The following is a 19,500-nucleotide window of genomic DNA, read 5'->3' on the forward strand; positions in this document are numbered from 1 at the left end:
GATTTTATCACTGTTCAAACTGTTTATCAAACTGTTTCTCAAACTGTTTCTCAAACTGTTTTACTTCAAAATGTTTTACAAACTCTTTTACTCTTCAAACTTATTTACAACTGTGATTCAAACAAATGTTCCTTATACTTAAAATGTTTTATCAAACTTATGCCTTCAAATTGCTTTATAGATTGACATTAAGTCGATCTTTTCTTGAAATAATATTTATGTTCCAAATGTCTTATAAAAAACTTATTTATGCATTTACTTCTTATAAATTGCATGCCCATATATGTATAGATGTATAAATAATGTTTAAAGGGCTTAGGAATGCCATCCACCCTATTTCCTTTTCCTCGATTTGGATGTGGTCTGGTGGGATTTCGGGTGACCATCCGAAGGTCGTTTCAATATTGATTATATGTCAAATATACATATATAGACATAAAAGTACTCCCATATTCATACGTACTAGACACATCATTAGTTAGTTACCATCGGGGTAACACAGGATCATACATATACAACTATACTATGAGAACATATACAACTATACTACGAGAACATATACAACTATACTAGGAGGAGAACAATTACAACTATACTAGAACCAGAAGCATTACATTACATATACGAGAATACGTTAACAATTGTGATCCACTGTATCGGAGCATGCCTTAAATGTCATGTCCCGAGTTGTAGCCAGAATTCCCTTGGAGGGAGAGCGTGAGTTTGCGTATAGATCTATACTGGATTGACTATCCTACACCTTGTTGCTAGCTATAGCGGGACCTGCAGGTCTGCAGGTGCCAAACGTCATTCCGTTATTACGACCATTCGTATGTCGTTGTTACCAGTCGATAGTATGGTGCAATTATCACATCTTACCTTAATATAAATCCGGTTTAAGGTAGTTAGTACAACAGTAGTTTCTATAAAACAAAACTACAGTACTAAGTTGATTTACCCATTACATATTTTTAGTGATAACCTCACTTAAACATTAAATGTACAGACTATATTTTATTAAATGATAGTTACACTTGGTAAATTACACACTTTTACAACAAACGAGCATACAAAACAGTTGAGCCTTGGTAGAAGGCTACTTTAATAGAAAATATAGGTTTTTCTGAAGGATTCAAACTTTTACAAACACTTACATACATTTTACGAACTTATACTTGAGACACGTTCAAACAATTTTGATAACAAACACCGACACTAAAATACTTATGAACTCACCAGCTTAATGCTGATAAACTCTTTCAAAATAACTTGTATTCTCAAGTCATCAGTAGACAGGTACCGATGCCAGCTTTTGAGAAGAGGGAGCGCATTCAAGACTCATCATATTATTATTTTGATTTACATTATATTTTGGTGTCTAAAACTGTACAGAACACACTTGTATTAAAATTATATATTTAATGCAATGGATGATGTTGTTTGCTTATTTACAATTACTGTGTTGTGATACTTTACATGACGTCCTCCGCCCCAGAACGTTTCCGCCGTTCTTGGTTTTGGGGTGTGACAATGGTGGAATTGTTAAATTGTCATTTACTTACCTTCAAATAATTTGCAATTAGATTACGGCATACCTCTTCCGTATTGTGAATTATTGTGTTGGGTCCTAGCCTTAATATTTCATTTGGGTGTTACATTAAGGATTCTTAATCTAATCAAAAATTTGTTCCTTTTCTTTTTTATATGTATGGCTCAAACAACGCTTTTGGCTCGAACTCCAACTCTGCAAGCTCATTCTCTCTCATGAACATTTGTGCGAGGATCACCTTTGATGAATCCAAATTCAATGATTGGATTCACAACATTCGAATGGCCTTGCGATATGAAGAGAAGGAATACGTTCTCGACAAGAAACTAAACGAGATCGTGAATCCAAATCTACTCCTGAACAAATAGTTGAGTATAGGGATCATGAGAAGGACACGACAAAGGTGTTGTGTATTATGGTAGCCACTATGACTCCTGAGTTGTAGCGGTTCTACGAGGACTAGTGGCCCTACGATATGTGCCAAGACTTGATGGAAAAGTACCATCAAAGTGCGTGTCTAGAAAGGTACAAGATTGTCGCCTCGTTGATAACAACCAAGATGAAAGAAGAAGAGTTCATCACGAGCCACTTGCAAAGAATGCAAAGATATGTGGATCGTTTGCTCAATTTGAATGTCAACTTTGATGAAGAGATAGCCATTGATATTATCCTCCACTCTTTATCTCCTTGTTATGATCAGTTCAAGATGACTTATCATATGAACAAGGAGGAAGTCACTTTTAGCAAGCTTCAAGGTTTGTTGAGAACTGTTGAAAGTGGACTTAAAGGCAAAGCTATCGAGTCCACTACTAGTGTTGCAGCCCCATTCCTTGCTATAGGACATGGAAAAGGGAAAAAGATAAAAGCTCCATCTAAGAACAATAAGGAAAAGTCTCAAGATGGATCTTCTTGAAATGGATCCAAAGGTAAAGCCAGTTCTATAACTCCCTCATCCGATCCTAAAGAAGCAACGTGCTTCTACTGTCACGAGAAGGGGCATTGGAAATGAAGTTGCCCGAAATACTTGGAGGACATCAAGTATGTGAAGATAAAGCCCACCTTCGTAGGTAGGTATACTATTCAATCTAAGAACTCATCACATGCTAGTTCTTACGTCCTTGATACAGGATGTGGTTTTCACATTTGTTCTAATTTGCAGGGGCTAAGAAGAAGTAGGGGTGTGGAGTAGGGGTGTAAGTGAGCCGAGCTACTCGTGAGCTACTAGGGATCGACTCGTTAAAAGCTCGACTCGAGATCAAATTAAACAAGCCTAAGCCGAGCTCAAGCCTAAACATGAAGCTCGTTTATTAAACGAGCTTGAGCCAAGCTTCAATTAATGGGCTTGCGAGCTTAAACGAGCCTATATAAATAAATATATATATATATATATATATATATATATATATATATATATATACACACACACATACATACATACATACATACATACATACACACACACACACACATATATATATATATACACACACACACATAAAGGCTCGTTTAGGCTCGTGAGCCCACTAAATTGTTCACGAGCCGAGCTCGAGCTTCATTTTAAGGCTCGAATCGAGCTCGAGCTTGAGCTTCCTCAAAATTAAACGAGCCAAGCTCGAGCTTTGTCAGGCTTGGATCGTTTACACCCCTAATGTGGAGTATGGGAAGATGAACCTTATAATAGGGAATAAGAAATCGTCGTCTGTCACCAGGATCGGGATTTACTCTTTAGTGCTTAGTGGTGGGTTAGGATTAGACTTGAATGATTGTTGCTACTCGTTAGAGATGACGAGGAATATTATTTCTTTTCATGGTTTGTTCAGACAAGGTTTTAGATTTTCATTTAATAATGAAGTTGGTTCTATTAATGCTTTCTATAATGGAACTTTTTATTTTGAAGCATTGCCATGTAATGGTGTATATGAAACTATGATGTTGTAGATAACTTAGGAAATAATTTTTTGCATATTGATTAATTTAATGGTTTAGAAAAGGCATGCTTGTAGCATTGTCATCTTGGACATGTCAACAAGAAGTGCATAGCCCAACTCCGAAAGGATGGAGTCCTGGAGTCATTTGACCTAAAGTCAGATGACACATGCGAATCTTGTTTACTTTGAAAGATGACTAAATCACCTTTCACTGGTACTTGTGAAAGAGGTGAGGGATTTTTGGATCTCATACACACAGATGTGTGTGGGCCCTTCAGATCCACCACAGGGGATGCTAACCGCTTCTATGTGACTTTTACCGACGATTATAGTAGATATGGGTGGATCTACTTAATCAAGCACAAGTCGAAAACCTTTGAAAAGTTCAAAGAGTTTAAGCAAGAAGTGGAAAATCAATTGGTTAGGAAGATAAAGATGCTCAGATCTGATAGGGGTCGTGAGTATCTTAGTATCGAGTTCCACAACTATCTTAAGGAATGTTGAATTGTTTCACAATTGACGCCGCCTAGAACACCGCAGCTTAATGTTATGGCTGAGAGGCGCAATCAAACCTTTTTGGACATGGTTCGTTCCATGATGAGTCGAGCTTTTTTACCTATCTCATTCTTGGGGTATGTCTTAGAGACTGCCGCCCATATCCTTAATCTAGTCCCAACTAAGAAGGTTGCCAAAACACCTCACGAGATGTGGACAGGGAAGCGTCCCTCGTTGGCACATATCAAGGTTTGGGGTTGCGAAGCTTTCGTAAGATAAGAGACTCACGACAAGCTTGAACCTAGTAGTGAGCGATGTATTTTCATCGGCTACCCACAGAAATCTTTTGGATATCTTTTCTACAGACCTAGTGACAACGTTGTGTTCGTTGCAAGGAGAGGGGTTTTCCGTGAAAGAGAACTCATATGCCAAGAGGAAAGTAGGAGGCAAATTGATTTTGAAGAGATTCAAGAGTTAAGCAATGAAGTAACCTCTAACACTAGCACTCAACTTGAGGAGGAAACTCCTATTTAACCAATTGACGAGTCCTTACCACTAAGACGTTCCGGTAGAGTTAGTGTTCCACCTGTGTTGTATGGTTTCCATATAACTGCTGAAGGTGATACGTTTATCAGTGATAGTACACTGATAAATTTGGATGAACCTAACAACTACAAGGAAGCCATGGTAGGCCCGGAGTCTGCAAAGTGGAAGGAGGCAATGGAGTGTGAGATTCAATCCATGTATGACAATCAAGTTTGGAACTCGGTTGACAATGTACCAGGTCGTAAGACGGTTGGGTGCAAGTGGATCTTCAAGAAGAAGACCAACATTGATGGGAAAGTACACATGTTCAAGGCACAACTGGTTGCGAAGGGCTTTACTCAAACCCCCGGGGTTGACTATGATGAGATATTCTCACCAGTAGCCAAGATCAAGTCTATAAAGGTTATGCTGGCCATAGCTGTGTTTCATGATTATGAAATATGACAGATGGATGTCAAAACTACTTTCCTTAATGGTAAGTTGGTTGAAGATGTTTACATGTGTCATCCAGAGGGTTTTGTAGATGCGAAGTACCCCAATAGAGTGTGCAAGCTTGAGAAATCCATTTATGGATTAAAGCAAGCGTCTCGCAGATGGAATCTTTGTTTCGATGAGAAAGTCAAAGAGTTTGGATTTTCAAGAAGCGAGGATGAGTCATGTGTATATGTCAAAGCTAGTAGGAGTATAGTTAGCTTCCTAGTATTGTATGTGGATGACATACTGCTCATAGGAAACGAAATTCCAACCTTGCAGGAAGTTAAGTACTAGCTTGGAAAGTGTTTCGCTATGAAAGATCTAGGAGAGGCTGCCTATATTCTAGGGATAAGGATTTTGAGAAATAGGAGTAGGAGACTAATTGGATTTAGTCAAAGTATTTATTTGGACAAGGTGTTGAAACGCTTTAGCATGAAAAATTCCAAGAAAGGGGAGCTGTCAATCCAGAGCAATACCAAGCTGAGTAAGACTCGGAGTCCGAGTAACGATGCCGAGATAGCATAAATGAGTCGGGTGCCATATGCTTCCACTGTTCGCTCGATCATGTACGCTATGACATGTACTCGCCCGGATGTGGCTTATGCGTTGAGCATGGTTAGCCGATATCAAGGGAACCCGGGTAAAGCTCACTGGACAGTAGTTAAGAACATTCTTAAGTACCTACGAAGGATTAAGGACTGGTTCCTTATACTTGGTGGGAGTGATGACTTGAGAGTGACAAGGTATAGTGACGCCAACTTTCAAACCGGCAGAGATAACTTCCGCTTTCAGTCGGGTTGGGTGTTTACCCTAAATGGAGGAGCAGTTACTTGGAAAAGTTCCAAGCAAGAGACCATGACTAATTCAATGTGCAAATCAGAGTACATAGCAGTGACAAAAGTATCGAAGGAGGCTATATGGTTGAAGAACTTCATTGGAGACCTTGGAGTTGTATCAGCTATAAAGGAGCCTATGAAGATTTTCTGTGATAACAAAGGAGCGGTTGCCTTAACTAAGGAACCAAGGGATCATGGTAGATCCAGACACATCGACAGAAAATACCACTTCATCAGACATCGGGTAGAAGAGGGACTCCTCATAGTCAAGAGGATATCGTCAGAGGAGAATCCAGCAGATCCCTCACAAAGGGTCTGAACAGGGTTAAGCACTTACACATGTGATGAGCAATGGTCTGAAGGACGATATTAGCTTTCGTGATTAGATAGATGTTTGGAAACTTATAATAAATAAATTTAATTGACATTTGATGATTAAGTAATGGAGATTTATTTATAAGTAATGTTTACTATCTTGTTTCAATTGTTTACTATTGTTTCACTTTTTCATGTTTTACTTCCTGAATAATTGGATTGTTCAAATTATCCATAGTCAACCATACTTTGGAAGTAAGTAATGAGGCAAGACTATCATGAATTGGTTTGTAGATTGTCTAAGTGCTTAGACATAGCAAAGGTTTGTTGCAACATCCATAAGTACTACTGAAAAAAGATTTGAGTATTGGATTAAACCCACGCTCATGTGAATCACTTCATGGAATTTATCACGAGTGATTATGAGACGATAATATCATATAATCTTTAAACCGAGATATATGAGTTGTTGTTTGCGAGTTGGTTGTGCATTGATAATGCGTAAACACATCAGTAACTTGATGTTATAAAACATATTGTTGTGTATGATTTGACGATTAAATAGTACAAGCATATAAGTCAAACTTTATCTATTCCTTTTATCCTAGGAGGGTAAAAAAGATATTTTGGGCCCCTCAATGATTTTGTGTTGACTTATGTGTCGGGCCCGGTCAGGACTGAATTGATGTGTTCAATTAAGTTCTATGTCAAACGAATCAAAAGTCCGGAAACAAACTGTTGGACATTGAGAATGATTATGTTCCATGTCTTTGTCCACAAGATATCTTGCAGAACGGAGGATTATATGATACCTTATCTAAAGGACGCGTCATTGACTAATTCAAAGTTCGACAGAGGCTTTTGAGAGCTACGATTGCTAATCGGATTTTGAAGTCATACTTGTAGTTATAGTTATTAGACGTATCCAAGTGGGAGACTGTTGAATTAGGTGTCTAAGCCCATAACTATAATTGGTATGTACTTTATTTGATTGTAGCATGGTCCTTTTGGGTTGCCTTCACCATAGCAATTGGACAGGATGAGTTTTGGAGAAAGAGGTTATTTAATGGTTTATTAATATATTATAACAATAATATATTAATTGAGAAATCATATGATTTAATTAGTATTGATCAGCAATTAATTTGGAGTTAATTTAGTGATCAAAAGAAACTGATTAAAAGAACGGGGAATGATTATGTAAATTAGTGATAGTTGTAGTTTGAGCTAATTGACTCTATTGATAAGGAGTGGACGAAAATCTATGGCAAACCCATAAAGTTTTCGTCCAAGGCCTATCATATGGGGGTCTATGGATTGCTTAGGGCCTAAACAAGGGAATTAGGGTTTCCAGTTGAATAACCCTAGCAGCCTTAACTATAAAAGGGACCCCTTGCCTCATGAAATCGACCACTTGATTCCTAAGAAGAAACCCTAGCCGATTTCAGACTCTTTCTCTCTCATTCTTTGCTTGTGGTGTTTGTAACTCCGTTAGAGGTGCAACACTGGGGGCACTAGGCTTTCAAAGGTCAAGGAATTGAAGTGAGGATTGCTTGTTACTACTAGCTAACAACAAAGTTATTTATCTAAACCCTAATATGATTAGATTTCGATTTTATATCTTAGAATTAGGGTTCTTGCTTTGGAAAATTGATTTGCATGTATAACTTGATAAAAACCTAGATCCAAAGCAACTAGGATTGCATGTGCACATAGGTATGTTGTAATGCTAAAAACCCATCAGAAAGGACCAGCCAGGAAAGGAGAGACCGCTAGTAGAAATGGAGTCTTCAAAAGCGCAAAGCGACAAAACAATTAACGAACTTATATAATTAAAGCCAAAAAACAGAAGTGTGATCCCTGATAGGAGCTACATGAAGAAACTGATCACTAACAGTGATACCAACATGGGGAGTCAACATAGTTAGAACAATGTGAAGGGAAGCAGCAACACCCATAATTGGCCACAAAAGAAAGTAGTAAGGCAGACAACAGATGCACCCGATTGTAGTTAAATGGCATCAATCCACTAAAAGCATTGTATAAGAAAAATGGCCAAATACGTCGTCGTTGTTTCATAATAAATGAAAACGAAGTTCGAAGTACAACACTCCAACCTAGGCTACTTGCTTAGCCTAAGAATATTTTTATTAGTTATAAACTTTGTAGCCCGGTCAGCTGACTACAAATTTCCAAAGGTCAAAGTTCAACACTCCGACCTAGGTTGCCTGCTTAGCCTAAGAATATCTTAATTCTTTATAAATTTTATAGCTTAGTCAGCTGGTTACAACTTTCCAAATTTCGAAGTTCAACACTCCGGCCTAAGCTACATGCCTAGCCTTGGAATATCTTTATTCTTTATAAATTTTGTAACTCGGTCAACCGACTACAACTTTCCAAAGGTCGAAGTTCAACACTCCGACCTAGGCTGCCTGCTTAGCCCAAGAATATTTTTATCTTTTATAAACTTTGTAGCTCGGTCATCCAACTACAACTTTCCAAAGCTTGAAGCTCAACACTCCGACCCAAGCTACCTGCTTACCGTAAGAATATCTTTATTCTTTATAAACTTTGTAGCTCGGTCAGCCGACTACAACTTTCCAACGTTTAAAGTTCAACACTCCGACCCATGCTACCTACTTAGCCTAAGAATATCTTTATTCTTTATTAAAATAGTAGCTTGGTCAGCCAACTACAACTTTCTAAATGTCAAAGTTCAACACCCAGAACTAGGCTACCTGCTTAGCCCAATAATATATTTATTCTTTATAAACTTTTTAGCTCAGTTAACCAGCTACAACTTTCCAAAGGACGAAGTTCAACACTCCAACCTAGGCTATGTACTTAGCCTAAGAATATTTTTATTCCTTATAAACTTTGTAGATCGGTCAGGCAACTACAACTTCACCAAAGCTAAAGTCCACACCTAGGCTGCTAGCTTAGCCCAAATCAAAAAATCCTATTCTTCTTAAACTATGCCACTCTGCAGGATGGTCACACCCTTTACAACGATCAAAACATGGAAGCCTTGAATTAGGATACACATCCAATGTAAAGAACACCAATGGGATCAGATCAATAGTGTCAACTGGCAGAAAATACATAGACATACTTACAAAGAAAACACCCATAACCACACTACACAAGGAACCAACCATGAGAGGAAAATTATCATCCTAGGACACAAATAAATGGCTATCACGTAGTCCACCAGGGCAAGGTATTAGAAATTTACACAACAGCGCACGCAACCACATGATCTAACCACAATCATTCCATCTGTAACGCCCGCGTTTCCAGGGAAGGCATTTTCGTTGATGTAATAGTCTAGGTTAACTCTTGTAACTTTTTTTACGCCTTGTTCCCGAGTTCTACTTAAGGAGAGAAATGGAAGGATACGGAGGGAAAGTGAGGAGTGTCGAAGGAAAATCGTGTTCCCGAGTTTCATTAATGGAAGGAAAGTGAGGGGAGGGGAAGGATTTTGGAGTCATATTTTCCTTCCAAATTTTCCTCCCAAATTGGGCGGATTTGGGAAGAAAGTGAGGGGAAGGAAAATTTTATGCTTTATTTGCTTTTTCCTCCTAACTCGGGAACACAAAAACTTAAAATTTTCCTTCCATTTAATTTTCTTCGAACTCGGGAACACGGAATAATGAATATTTTCCATCACCTCCCTTTCTTTCCGTCAAAATTTTCCTTCCCTTTCTTTTAATCAATTTACAAAAAAACTCGGGAACAAGGCGTTAAGTATTAATGATGAAATATTTGAGTATTATGTGAATTATGTGTATTTGTGTGCTTATTACTTAATTATAAAGATATAATTAATAAAGGATAAAAATAAGCGTCAAAATTAAAGTGTGAGATAAGCCCGATATTTTTACATAAAGTTGTAGTGGTCGAAACAAGGATTCCGGAGATATAAAGAACGCCGAAATCCGAGTTATAACGAAGAAGTTATGACATGTCGAAGTTTCGCGACAGAACCGGCACGACGCTGAATGACGTAAAATATGAATTTTAGATAGAGTGGTATCTAGCCTTAGTGATCTAAACGAAAGTCGTAGGTTTTGTTAAACCGAGAGCGTGCATAAAAAGAACGCCCAAATCTGACTTCGTATGAGGAAGTTATGATTTTCCAAAGTTTCGACTTAGCAGTATGCAGCCCGAATCCTCGATTTGAGATCGAGTGATTTTTATCCGAAACAATCTAAATGAGAATCGAAGATCTCATCGATAGTAGTGAAACGATAAAAAGACAGACGAAAATGGAGTTCAGATGAAGGAGTTATGAATTTCGAACGGAGTTTACCTGTCCCGGCCTACTAAAAATAATATATTAATAATATACTAAAATTAAAGTCGAAATTAGCTAATGGAGACTAAATGAGAGTTGTAGAGCATAATCTCACCTACGCGTGGATATAAAGAACGTCAAAAAAGGAGCTCGTATGCGAAAGTTATGTATTTCTGAAGTTCGGGGTGCGAAACCCAAGGTGGTGTCAGAACTCACGAGGTGAGAATTGCAAAACTCACGAGGTGAGTAGTTGATGGACGTCTTCCAGGGAAAGTGGCCATGACGAACGCAATAACATATCGAGCTCATGAGGTGAGAATTGCAAAACTCACGAGGTGAGAATTGCAAAACTCACGAGGTGAGAATTAAAAACTCACGAGGTGAGCCTGAAATTTTTGCCCTATAAATAGAATTCAAGGGGCAGCCGATTTTGGTTGCTCCATCTCTTCTCTCCCACTCTCGATACTCTCTCTAAGCCCTATTTTAACCCCTTGAAGCCCCGATGTTCATCCCGAGACCCGAAGCAAGTCCCGAAGCTCGAAGATCCCGAGAAGAAAAGAGTTTCCGAGCCGAAGCTATGCCCGCGAGAAGCCCGGTGTGTGAAGTGATCCCGGTTTCACCAAAGAATACTACTCTTAGAGCCGTAGTGCTGTCCGATCATCTTCTGATCAAGTGAGTGTGTAGTTACTTTCTTCTAACGCATAACTATGAAGTATTTTATACGAAATATGTGTTATGTGTATATTTTGTTGTTATATGTGTAAATGTATATTCACTTTCTTCTATCTCATAGATATGATTTATTCTCTATGAAATATGTGTTATGTGTGTGTGTCTCATCTGTTATGTGGAATATGTATAGAATGAGAATGCTATACAGGTTTTAAACTATGTATAAAAATATATATTTTTATCTACTAGTATGTTGGGTAGAACATGGGTAGATAGTTGATGTGTGATAAACATATGAAAGGCCTCGATGTTATTGTTGTTGATCTAGTTATTCAGTGGAGTATGGATAACAACCACAGACTCTTTCTAGACAGTCCTGTGGAATGCTAGCAGGTTCATAACCTGTAGGTGTTGTGACCGATGTGTTCACCGGTGTACTCTATCCCCCTCATGGTTGCCTTTAGGATATCTATTGTTGAGGAAACCCCTTATCAGTAATTTCCGTCCCGATGAAAATCCTAGATTAGGTCCCTTGAGATAGATGTTGTTTTAGGGACATAAAGTGAAGATAACGGGAATGGGTAATCGGGTTATTGTTGGTTGGTGAAATTAAATATAATTATTTATTGTGGGTTGAAAACCCTATATGCTCACCAGGCTCCCAAGCCTGACCCACTCAGTTTATTTGTATTACAGGAAGTGGCGCAAGGGCATAAGATGGATGAATCATCGAGTTGTTTTGTTTACAAGTCTATATATGTATATATTTGTTGAATGACTTGTAATGTTATCGTTTATGCTTTATGGTCTGTATCGGAACATGACATCCCGAGTTTTGATTATATAATGAAACTGCATCTCTTGATGAAATGCTTTGATAAATATTATTTTATCATATTTTGTTTTGGGAACAAATTCCGCAACTCTTTTAAATAAAAAGGATTTACTCTGAAATTATTTTAAAAAGCATAAATGAAATCGCTCTTTTCTGGCCATGATTTTGGGGATGTCACACCATCACCCCAAGTGTCAATACAAATAAAAAGTCATTACCAACAACATGCCCAACATAGAGCAACCAAACGATAAACCAATGTCTAAGTTACGATAAGACCTAACCAACCTAGTATTAGGCATTTAAAAAATAAATCATGACTAAACCATCATATTCATGCCACGTATCATAAGAAAGCAACGCAACACCATTCAAGGTCCATCACTACCAACACCACCACCATGATCGCTTGTTAACGCACCACCATCACTAAGATGACCCACCAATGCATGCAATAGCCCAAGCCAGCTCTCCTACTAAAATCTACACAAGTGGTTTGAAGATCGCAGTTAGCCTCAAAAAATGAAGACTCAACAATAAGTTTGTCCACCAGCTTCGTAATCCTGTGAGATAGCACCCGAGATACATCCACATTCACCTTGTTCAACTGATTCTCTAGCTTCACCACACTCGCTTGCAAACCCATGTTCCGGAGGGAGGAGTCACTCAAGTCACCTTTCAACTTCTGAACAACATGCTCCAACATGGCTATCTTGTCCACCGGACCAATATTTTCCAACTCAAAACACGCTATCGTAGCCTTTAGCGTTGAAACCTCCTCAACAACATCCTCGTAAGCAGCTAACTTACTTTCCAAAACAGATTTCTCATTTTGCATAATGGACAATTCACCCCTCACCTTATCCATCTCAACTTAGGAGACCATTTCCACATTCGTCGAAACTTTCTCCAACTCATCAATTTTCTCCACAAGCTTTACATACTGATTGTGAAACAATTGCACATTATTAGAAACACCATCGAACAAAACCACAATTGGTTTAACAAGATCATATATCTTTTTAAATTCATCAGGAAGACCAGCTTCAAAGTAGTAAAGATAGAAACCAACCTTACCCAATGGAGGACGATTGATAACTGCACTGGGAGCAGGAAGAGCAGCACCATCCCCACCAACAAGATGACACTTTGCAGAAACCTAGTCGAGATTCTCACAATTTGTCACACCCTGACCGACGGCGGAAAACGCCGGGGTTGCGACGTTTTACATTTGGATCACAATCAACCACATATATCGAACACTTAACATATTTGAATCAATATTTTACAAACCTTTATGTTTTCGTATTGAAATTTCATCTTCATAATTTAAACACACGATGGTAAATTAAAACAAGTCAAGTTTATTCCCAAAAGGAAGGAACTATAATTTCCTTAGAACCCATGTCCTACCTCCGGCTTCTTAGTTATCTGTGAATACACATTTTTAAAATACGTCAACAAAAATTGTTGGTGAGTTCCACAGGTTTTGACTCTATGAGTTTTATAAAAAGAAATCTTTATAAACCGTAGAATGTTTAACAAAATAAGTTATGCAAAACATGGTCAACGATGTTACCGATATGCTTCGTGTAAGACCCAATACTTGAAATCCGATATGAGTATCCATGTTAAAATACTTATGATAAAAGTAAATGATAACATATTTTTGTGAAGCAAAATATTAGGTGCTTATATAAATAAACACTACTAATTGGTTTAACAATCTACAAACAATATTTATACTACATACAACTTCATCCTAGTTTGTATTAGTATTTTTATATCCGGGATCTTGTTATAATTCCCAGCTTTTCCTCAGTCGTCAAACACACTGTGTCCTTCTCCTGAACACGTCGTTTTGAGTCTTCAAAATTCGATTCTTGGTTTCCTTGTCTACTTCCTGCACCATTTTCGAATCTTCATTCAAGATTGGGGTCAGAGGAGTGACTGTAACGTCCCAATTTTCAAGACTAAAAATTTCTTTTATAAAACAATACTTAAAACATATTTTTCAATCCATAACAAATCAGAGTAATAAATTCCAAAACATATGTTCATTATCAGAGTAAAACATCCCAGACTGACTAATCTATGGTGTGTGCCATGCGATCACCCCGAGCTCTTTCCTCCGCTACCGGAAGTACCTGAAACCAAAACTGAAAACCGTAAGCACGAAGCTTAGTGAGTTCCCCAACCTACCACATACCCTGCATAAACACATACAGCATCTACTGGGCCATGCCCGCTACTTCGGGCCTCGCCCGCTACTTCAGGCATCGCCCGCTACAACGGCCCCGCCGCTCCAGGCCCCGCCTGGCTTCGAGCCCCGCTCGGATATAGATCTGTTTCACTTAGGCCTCGCCTGTCACTGGGCCTCGCCCGCAAACATAAACTAACACATAGGCATATCACAACACATAAGCTAACATATACTAATAAATCTTGTCCTGAGGCCTCGCCTATCTTGGGCCTCGCCCTTGTCCTGCTACTGATGAGTCATGGAACCCCGTCCACGCTCCTACTGATAATGAGATACGGGCCCAGCCCACACTCACTCTTTCCCTAACTTGGGCCTCGCCCCTGTTCTGCTGCTAATGAGATGTGGAACACCGTCCACACTCTGCTATTGGTGAGATTCGGGACCTCGCCTACACTCACCTCCCTACCAGGCACATATATGTATCACACGGACAACAAGTATAAACTATCATATAAACCATTCCTTGGGCACCCGCCCGCTATCATTGGACCATGGTCCTGAATATCATTCTAGCATACTGCGCCTAGGGCTAACCCCCGGGTCTTCCTACTCATAACTACATGGGCCGACATTATGGCCGTAGACCCATTCACACAAAGGGAAACTCACCTCGTACTGCTGAACTTGCTGGTAACCCTCCTGGATGCTGACCGACAATTCCCTAAACCGCTGCTCCACTAGCTCCCCGAGCTTAAATAACTCTGAAAGGTGACCCAAACTTTGGATCAAATCCAATCCTTGAAGCCCCAAATATTCCTTCCTTCCTTCTTCCTTCAAATCACCCAAAAATAGCAAGAGACTTGAATATGCAACAATGGAGGCTGAGGGTTTTAGTTTCTAGATGAGAGAGGCTCCCACGAACCCTAATGGAGAGAATAAGACGCTTAAATAGTGCCCAAAGTCCCGGATTTAGGGTTTCCCTATTCAGACCGGACTCGCCGAGTCCTCTTTGCCGACTCGCCGAGTCAGCTACTTAATCTATCCCCCGGATCCCGCTCCGAATCGCTGAGTTCCTCCCTGGACTCGACGAGTTGACCTTTTGACTTAGAGTTTTCCTTTCCTTTCTTGGTCTTTCTGATTATGGGTGTTACAACTAATTTTTAGTCTTGAAAATTGGGACGTTACAAGTTGGTATCAGAGCATTGGTTTGAGGGATTCGGACATACTCTCGGGTGTGTCTAAACTCAAACTAAGGGATTGGTCTAAAAGTTTTTGAAATGAAAAGACAGTTTTGTAAAAAGAGTTTTTAGAAATGAAACAGTTTTAGAAAAGCGAAAAGAATACCGAAAGAAAAGAACGTTGATAAGAGAAAAGGGTGTGATGCATGCAATCAGCCGAGCTCAAGTAAGTACCCCAAAATACCAATACAAGTTTATGTTATGATTATCAGTTAGTAGAACAGCATGCTAGATTAGGACTAAGGATCCAGGGAGGATGCCTTATGTGCCTTTTATATGTGCTTTTATGTTGCGTGTTAGTACAGATTCTTGATATGAGATTATGATTGCTTGAGTATGTTATGGTTAGATTTTCCCTTGTCTGAATGCTGCTTTCTTGTGCATTGTGGGATTCTGAGTGATGGGAGTTAGCCATTAGGTGAATACGTTACATCACATGTGATCAGGGTTGAATAATCTCAGAGTGCTGGATTTGGACCTATTGCGCAGCTCTCGTTTGAGTCTAACAGTTGTAGGGACAAGTCTTTCACTCGAAGGATTATCTGAGCCTCATCACATGTGATGGTATTCAGGTGATGGCTAATTGGCATCACAAGGAGGCCTTCAACAGCTGAGGACTGGTTTGAGTTGAGTCAGAGGTTTCCCTAGGGTAAGCCTAGGATGGGATAGTTTTGGGAGCGGTGGTAGTAGAAAAAGGGACCTGGTGGAGTCGAAGCAGTTCTTGAGGAAAATACGGATAGATGTGGAAGGTAGTATGGGCCCGTACTACTGAAAGCAGAGGATCCGTACTCGATTCAAGAGGGGCCGAGATAAAACGAGGAAAACTTGCAGTGTGTGTGATCCCTCAAATATGTTGTGTATTTTGATGGTTCTGGTGGAATGTTTTCAGCATGGTGACGTTGCAAGAGATACCAGTGGGCAGTTCAGGTGCCGGGAAGGGATCTGGCTCTGGCTCTGGAGTCGGCCAGATTGACGATTGGATGAGAGAGTTTATTTTAGCAGAAATTATGCGCAACATCATTGATCAGACTCCTGTGATCTTCGATTCGGTCAAGAAGGCCATTGTGGAGCTTTTGGATAGCCGCCTCGGGGCCTTTCGAGTCGAGATTGTAGCAGAACAGGTGGGGGATCATCTGGAGCCCAAAGCTCATGGGCCTCAGGGATCCTTCTGGAAGGAGGATCCTATCCCTAGCTTTTGTAGTTTGGGGTCAAAAGTGAATGGTGCACCATGTTTTCAGGGGAGTCATTTACAAGATCGGATTGTTGCAGAGGTTTCGCGGTCCCTCCGCGAAGATTTACCAGACACCATTGGGTGTGTCGCTGATAGAGTGGTCGTTGGGATTGAAAGGCGGACCTCAGCTATCCAGGCGATGGGTGAAATGGCCACTATGACCCGGGTGCAGGAGATTGGTTCAGATAGTCAGCTAAGGAAGAGGAAGAGGTCTTCCGGTCTAGTCCGGCAAGATGGGTAGATGGGCACTGTCGTAGTTGGTGTCAGGGGCCCGCAGGGTCGAGATGGTTGCACGAGGAAGGAGGGAGCACGGGCTGACGTGCGCAGCAAGTCTAAGTGCGGCAGATACGGATGGAAGGGTCATAGACGCCAAGAATGCACAATAGAAGTAGAGTTATGCCATCGTTGCCATCAGCCTGGTCATGTCAGGGCAAATTGCCCCGCTCAACGGATGGGGCAGCCGCAGTATCATCACAGGCCTCGGAAGGAAGGAGGATTCGGGGGGTTCTTTAGAGCAGGTTGTGGGTATGAATCTTCCTCTCTCTATCAGCTTATGTTATGATTTTATTGTTATGGTTCTACATCGTTTTTGGTATAAGTATTTTTGAATTGAGCGGCTTGCTTGCAATTTAGTTATATGCCATCGGCATACCTCGGATAATAAATTGGTAGTTTAGGGGGTTGTGCCTTATGGAAGCAAGTTACTTAGGATGCAGTAACTATAGCATGCTTATGTGGAACTCAATAGTGACCCGTTGGATTCAGAAAGGTATTATTGAGTGATGGATCGGTTAGGTCCCTAGCTATGGCAAGCTTGGTTCATCAGCAGATTGTTTGTGGTGTAGCATAGAAGATTCGGGATTCTTCTCAAGCATTGAGTAGTGAGGTATAATCAGGATCAAACTGGAGGAGAACCCTCCAAGTGTACAATGGTAAGAGCGCGCAAATCCAGGATGAGTACACGACCTCTGCGAAGGAAAAGAAGTAGCACAGCGATGGATGGGTTGATGAGTTCAGGGTTGGGAGTTTGAGAAACTTCCCAACAGTTAGATCATGTAATCAATATGGTTAGTATATGGTTGGAATCTCAGGATAGAGGATCTCCTGAAGGACTCGAAAGAGTTGGAATGAGGATTTTGAGAACGGTAGCATGGGATGCTTTCGTATTATTAGTCAGTGGCAGAGCCAGCATGTAGAGCATGGTAGAGCTGCGGGAGAGCCGCAACATTTCGCGTCAGCAGTCAGTGAGTATGGAAGGAGTTGTAAGATTGTGGGTAAGCCGTAGCATTCCCTAGCAGCTTAGTTAGCGGAGCGTGGACGGAGGCCCGTATCTCCTAGTTAGCGGAGTTGGGGCGAGGCCCAAGGAATGGTTTATATGATAGTTTATACTTGTTGTCTGTGTGATACATATATGTGCCTGGTAGGGAGGTGAGTGTAGGCGAGGTCCCGAATCTCACCAATAGCAGAGTGTGGACGGTGTTCCACATCTCATTAGCAGCAGAACAGGGGCGAGGCCCAAGTTAGGGAAAGAGTGAGTGTGGGCTGGGCCCGTATCTCATTATCAGTAGGAGCGTGGACGGGGTTCCATGACTCATCAGTAGCAGGACAAGGGCGAGGCCCAAGATAGGCGAGGCCTCAGGACAGGATTTATTAGTATATGTTAGCTTATGTGTTGTGATATGCCTATGTGTTAGTATATGTTAGCGGGCGAGGCCCAGTGACAAGCGAGGCCTAAGTGAAACAGATCTATATCCGAGCGGGGCTCAAAGCCAGGCGGGGCCGTTGTAGCGGGCGAGGCCCGAAGTAACGGGTGTGGCCTAGTATATGTTGTATATGTTTATGCAGGGTATGTGGTAGGTAGGGGAACTCACTAAGCTTCGTGCTTACGGTTTCAATTTTGGTTTCAGGTACTTCCGGTAGCGGAGGGAAGAGCTCGGGGTGATCGCATGGCACACACCATAGATTAGTCAGCCTGGGATGTTTTACTCTGATAATGAACATATGTTTTGGAATTTATTACTCTGATTTTGTTATGGATTGACAAATATGTTTTAAGTATTGTTTTATAAAAGAAATTTTTATTCTTGAAAATTGGGACGTTACAGTGACTCTTTCACCGCTTCTTGTTGTCACAACATTTATATGTGCCCCTCTCGGATTTTGCTCGGTGTTGCTTGGAAGTCCGCCCGGTGACCTTTCTTTGTCATGTCCCTTTTCGAATGCGGATGCGAAACGGGTAAGCATGGCTTCAAAATCCGTCTTCTTTTTTTGTATTGTCTCTTCTCTTTGATAAAACCCTCTCGACTTTTGCTTGAACTTCTCCTCCTTTGCATTCTTGTACTCGTCATAGGGTAGCCATTCCTTCTTAGGTTTCCTCAAATCTTCATCAAATCTATCCCCGCTTGGATAATACAATTGCGCCTTTCGGTTTCCATTCTCGTCAAGGTCACGGTCTATAGTTAAATGATGCCCACCATAATTATCACACCCCACACGGATGACATGGATGGATTGGTCCATCTTTGTCATCCTATGATCCATGTTATCCAATTTAGACATAACTGTTTCCATATCATCTGAGGTTTAATTCACCGTCCCTCGAGTTGTCTCATTTCGAGGATTATGATATTCTCTTGAGTGTTTAGAGAATTCTTCAATCAACTCCTTTATCACAGCTGGTGCTTTCTTCGTAAGCGGTCCTTGGGAGTCAAGGAGCTGCATGGTTATCACATTCACCCCCATCATAGGAAATTGAGACTTCCTGTTGCACATTGAGGTCATTATGTGGACAATTTCTCAGAAAACCTTTGTATATCTCCCATGCTTCATAAAATGACTCGCCTCCTTGCTATTTGAAATTTGTGATTGATTTCTTTAATTT

The 19,500-nt window shown here is 40.4% G+C and overlaps 1 non-coding gene across 1 annotated transcript; it reads left to right on the plus strand.

Moving 5' to 3' along the window:
* The first annotated feature begins 19,393 nt into the window (after nucleotides 1-19,393).
* On the plus strand, nucleotides 19,394-19,500 carry LOC145056072 (small nucleolar RNA R71). Its single transcript, XR_013685610.1, has one exon. It is a non-coding gene; the product is annotated as a small nucleolar RNA R71 (small nucleolar RNA).

The sequence above is a fragment of the Lactuca serriola genome, chromosome 5 (assembly GCF_051521515.1).
Source record: "Lactuca serriola cultivar US96UC23 chromosome 5, Lser_US96UC23_V15, whole genome shotgun sequence".
Classification (NCBI taxonomy): Eukaryota; Viridiplantae; Streptophyta; class Magnoliopsida; order Asterales; family Asteraceae; genus Lactuca; species Lactuca serriola.